This window comes from Fulmarus glacialis, unplaced genomic scaffold (assembly GCF_000690835.1).
Source record: "Fulmarus glacialis isolate BGI_N327 unplaced genomic scaffold, ASM69083v1 scaffold8562, whole genome shotgun sequence".
In the NCBI taxonomy this organism is placed as follows: Eukaryota; Metazoa; Chordata; class Aves; order Procellariiformes; family Procellariidae; genus Fulmarus; species Fulmarus glacialis.
The window spans coordinates 2,997-8,292 of NW_009198376.1; the positions used below are offsets into that span (position 1 = coordinate 2,997).

The following is a 5,296-nucleotide window of genomic DNA, read 5'->3' on the forward strand; positions in this document are numbered from 1 at the left end:
GGTAAGGTGGTCCCCGTCCCGACGGCTGCGGTTTGATGGGAGAAGTGGGATGAGACTTTTTGCGGTGGTAGGTGCTCGTGGGGGTATTTTAGGGAAGCAGCTGGAGGCAGGCAGGGGTTGCGGTGGGCATCTGCCGGCGCAGGCGGCGGTCGGGGCCATCTGGGCCCCGAAGGGGGGGCGGGGAAAGCCAAGCCGCTGGGCTTGCCCAAGCCCCACGGGTGGTGTTCAAAGTGGGGTGGATCCAAGCCGAATTGTCCCTCTGCAAACTCCGAGAGAGCTGTGGATGCACGACCTTCCCAAACCAGCCGTCGAGGCCATGCAGGGTCACCCAGAGCGGTGCGTTCGCTGCAGCCTGTGCAGGGGGTGGTTGCACCGTGGTGGGACTGCACTTGTGGGTCACGGTGTGGGGCTCGCAGGCCGATAGCTGTCGCTTAGGAGGTAGTGGGTTATTATTTACCCCATTTCTCCCTAGCCTCTTTAGTAAACAGGATGCTACCTGTAGCAGAAGAGCTCCTGAGATGATGTTTGCCCATATCCTCTGTCTGACTTATAGCCAAGAGGAACCATCCCAGAGCTGGCCCGTGCTGGGAGGATTCCCAGCTATTTCTGTTCCCAAAAGAGATTTTGAGTGGAAAAGCAGTCAAATCGCTGGCTGCAGCTGATGCTTGGGGAGGGTTTGCCCTGCCTGAGGCTCTGCTAGAAAGCAGCAGATCTGGGTGCCCAAATAATCCCTACGAGCCTCAAGAAGTCCCCACTCCCCGGGCTGGCTGTAGCTATCATGGAGCTGCTCAGTGATTCAGAGCAGGGACCTGATCCGGCTGAAAACCAACAGGAGGAGGGGGGGGAAAGGGGTCATGTCTAATTTAGGTTGAAATAGGGTCCAACTCCCAGCTCAAAGCAGGGCCAACACAAGCACCTTCTAGCTGGCTCCCAAAATGTGCCTGGAGCTTCGTGACTTGCAGCAAGGTCCCAGACAAGAGGTGAGGAAAGGCTCCTCTGCCAAATTCAGGGTTCTTCGTATCACTTTTTAGGGTTTATAGGGCATGATCATTCCTTTCTGGTTTCTGAGCAAGAGCTACATATAGCAGCCAGGCTGGGGAAAAAGGGCTGGAGTTAGGGGAAAAACCCGGGTACCTCCTCAGTCGCCTGTGCTGGGTTAATTGTTGGGTCTGGATCATTTGTATGCAGAGTCACACTTGAAATCTTTATCAGCATGTCTACTGATGACTTATCTGCAATGTGAATAAGACTCCCAGGCCTGCTTTGGGAGCATATTTGGGCTTGATGATGTTTTTGAGCTGATGTTGTACCAAATTGTTGTCAAAGCTTTGGAAAAAAAAAAATCCCACTAGATTGCCAGGTAGGAAACAGACTGCAGAGCAGTGGAAAGACCAGATCTTTCCCTGTGATCTGGGGATGCGAATGCCTCGATACAAAGGCCTGAATCCTGGAAATGTGGAGATCTACTCTGCTGTGGGATGCCGGGTCTGAGAGCCTGAGCATCCTCCGTCCCCAGGCGGTAAGGGTCCTGGAAAGCCACGGGAGTGGGAGCTGGAAGAGAGATGACCCCCCCCCGTGTTGGAAATGCTTCATGAGCTCTTGGCATATAATGTTCCACCTTCTAATTATGAGAGAGGAGAAGGAAAAAATCAAATCAGATAGCAATGCCAGGGCATGAATACCTTCCTCCCCTGTACCGGCCGGGGTAACACGGTCCTGAGCTCTGCTGGAGAGCAGCCGCAGTGCTGGGAGCGAGGATGCGGCCCGTGACCACGCGTGTGCGTGGAGGAGGAGCAGAGCTGTGGGATTTGGGGAGCACCCAGAGGACCCCTTTAATCATCTGTGAAGATGCAAAGAAATAAAAGAATGAGAGCGCACGGCTTCGAGGATACTCCGTCAGATGCTCCGTGAGGAACCTGACATCTCCATCCCGCAGCCCGGCTCCCTCCGCCGTTTGCGCTCGGTCTTACCTAGTCTGTTCTTGACTAGACATTAGGAAGAAAGCAAGCGCCGGGAATGTAAGGCTTTGCTCTTTTTATGGCACAGCCATCGCCTCCGGTGCACGAGGGCTGCTGGTGTGTTGAAAAGCCCTTTATTGATCTGCTGCGGAGCCCGTCTCTCGCTGCGCGAGCCGGGGACAGACAGACTCCAACGTGACGCGCGCTGTGCATTAGCGCTGGGTTACCAACCGCGGATGACATCCGTCCCGGGAGTTTTTGCTGCCTGTGTTAATGGCTTCTTATGCTGAGGCCCCAAAACCTATCACCGAAGAGCCAAACCATTCGCCTAAGGGCAGGATTGCAGGATTTAGGCTTCGCTGGAGCCGCGGGGCAGGTGGGATTAGGCGGGCGTACACCCAAGTCTCGGAGGGTGTCTTGGGTTTGCAATTCGGCTGCACACAGGAGAGGCCCAAGGACCTCGAAACGCAAGCGGGGAGAGCTGCTTTGTCTGAAACCCGCGATCCTTCAGCTCGAGCTGTTCCCCTTTGCGAAGATTTTTGCACAGACGGTCTCTCCTCGGCTGCGTCCCAGCGTGCAGAACCAGAAGAGAGCTAGCTTTTACAAACCTAGAACCAGCTAGAAAGGCTTTCATATAATTAGTCCGATTAATTTTAAAGCTTCTAAATGAATAAACACTCCCCTGCAGTGCCCACACCACATTGCATCGTCCAAACGGAACGAAACACACAAAATAGGCAGTGGGTGCATTGGCAGAGGAATCCTGATGCTCGTTTCGGTGGCTTTGGGGCTCAGGTGCAATATTCCCCATCTAATACCAACGTGAGCTCTGGCTTACCAGCACCTGGGGATTTTATAACAGCACTGGTGTGTGTCTGTGTGTGTGTGTGTGTGTGTGTATTCTCTTCTGTCTAATAATATGGCTGAGTTCACTCTGCAGTCTTTCCCTTGGTGGGGGAAAATATGTGCCCACCCACGTATTTCATTAAATTTGTAAGAATTCAGTATTTTTGAAAACTCTACCACTCTGTCAGATTTGGTTGGAATTGGCCAACACGTTCAAAAGTTATTAGTGTGGGAGTGATGGCATATAGATATATAAACAGCACAATCACATAAGTAAGCCCCATTTCCTGAGGAAAGTAGGCTAAAAACACAGCGTACTGAAGACAAGTAAATTGGATTCTTAAAGTTGTTTTAGTCTGAACACGGTCCAATGTTATCTGTGACACAGAAAAGTAAGCTCATTTAAGGAATAGTTTTTAGGTTCAGTAGATGATTCTCCTAAATTTTCTTCAATGCAATTAAAATGAAATATCACTTTCTTCCTTCCTGTATCTCCCATTCGCTGAAAGAGTTTGTGTGAAGTCAATGGGCGAGGAGGGCTGTGAATCAGGTCTGAAAAACTACCGTTAATATCAACTATCGGTTTTCAGAGGTAGCCGGGGAGGGAGCCCTTTTTCAGCCTGTTGAAAGTGAAGGTGCATGGTGTCCTCTTTGTGTTATGGGCTGCTTCATTCCCCTCTCATATCAGCCAAGAGCCATCACTCTTTCTGCTGCTGCCCTGGAAGGATGAAGGATGCACTGGAGACACCAGCTCCCATCTCATTAGTGATAACGTTGATACCTACGGCAAGTTGTCCATAAGCACCGGTGTGTCACAGTCAACTAAAGTATAATATCCAGGCAAGAGAGGTGGGCCAGAAAGCTCATCCTCACCCCTTGGCTTTTGGCACAGCCGTTGGACGTGGAGGATAGATGGAGCATCGGGGGAGCTCAGGACCGGCTCCAGCTCTCCGCGACGGATGATAGCAGTTTTAATGCAAGGCAGACAGATGTGAATTCTCTCCAGGATTTCCTTTTGCTACCACAGTTCAAGGTTTTGTAATTAGTGGCTGGACTACTGACGGGAGGAAGGGCCATTACCAGTGCTAGGGATATGAGTCCCGGAGACGGGCGATATTTGGCAAGCGCTCAGCTCCTCTCCAGCACAAGGTTCGTGGGGTCCCGTTGTTCAGCACCGTAAATGACAGCTCCTCGGAGCCGCCGATGCCCTCGCACCCCGGAGGGGATGCTGTTCTCAGGTTAGTCCTAAGTAATGCACTTCCAGGCATAATTATAGCCGAGCCATTCACCAACAATGAGAAAAATATAATTAAGCTCAAAAGTCTCCGGAGGAGTTGGGCTGCAAATTAGCACAGTGTCATTCAACTTCAGAAAGGGAAACTGGAGAAAAAAAGAAAAAGGAAGCAAATAAAGACAACCTGGCAGCCAGGACGGGTAAAGGAAAATGTTTGGACTCAGCATGGATGCTCCTTCAGGATGCTGCAGTGAGGGCGAAGCATCCGTCTGCGTTTGACATACAATGGGGAGCAGGAAGGCAAGAAAAGCCCCGGAGAGCTGAACAGCAAAGTGCAGGAGGTTGGTTGAGCCAAACAGGTATTTTCTTCAGAAAAATGGAAATGCAGCCCAGGCAAAACCCACAGAAAAGAATAGATTCTGCAGTTCTGATCCCAAACATTTTTAAGTTGCGGTAATGTCACTACCGGCAGTACGCCGAGCCATAATAATGCTGCTTAATGCTCTCTCAGGCCTGTGCCTGCAGCTTTGCAATTGTACTTAGCTGCATTTGATTTCAGGTTTCTGCCGGCTTTTCTGATGCCTGGGGGGGGGCTGCGGGGCTCCCGCCTGACTCTCGCCCGAATCCCCGCCTCGTGCTGCCGGAGGGGCTTTCGCTGCGGATGGGGAAGGGGGAGGAGGAGGGATGTGGGTTAAGGGGGACACTGTGGCCCCAAAAGGGTTACGTGTCCCCTCCCTCGGGTTGGATGGTGGGGACGAGCCGGCAGCGAACTGAAGCCGAAATGGGTCACAGCTGAACCGGCTGCGGGGATGGGGCTGAGCGAATGCTTCAGGGATCAGACCAAGCGTGTCGGGGCCTCCCACCACCTTGTCGAGCCCCTCTTTGGGCACCTCTGGCTCCGGGGGGGGGTTCCTCTACCTATGGCCCCTCGAAGAAGTGCTGCCCCTTTCCCTGCTGAGGCCATGCAAGGGTTCAGCATCTGCAGCTCCCTGCGGCATGATGTTTGCCAGCTGGAGCTTGGGACTGTGCAGAAGTCACCTCTACCCATTAGTTTGGGACCGATGGGGTCACTGACGGCGTCACCTGGTACCCGCTGGGTCTCCTGCAGGGAGAGCGCGCTCCCTCCATCCCTTCTCCATCCTTTCCTTGAGGGGTGCAGAGGAGGGAGCAACAGGGAGAAAAGCGCAGAGGGGATGGCTAGAGATGACTCGAAGGCTGAAAAAAGGAGGTAATTCTCTTTATGGCAGGGGTTTTTTTT

The 5,296-nt window shown here is 52.5% G+C and overlaps 1 protein-coding gene across 1 annotated transcript in view; it reads left to right on the plus strand.

Annotated features, from left to right (window-relative positions):
* LOC104073179 (junctophilin-3-like) overlaps positions 1–5,296 on the plus strand; it is a gene marked incomplete at both ends in the record, with an annotated part of 22,553 nt that overhangs the window by 1,512 nt on the left and 15,745 nt on the right. The window lies entirely within an intron of this gene.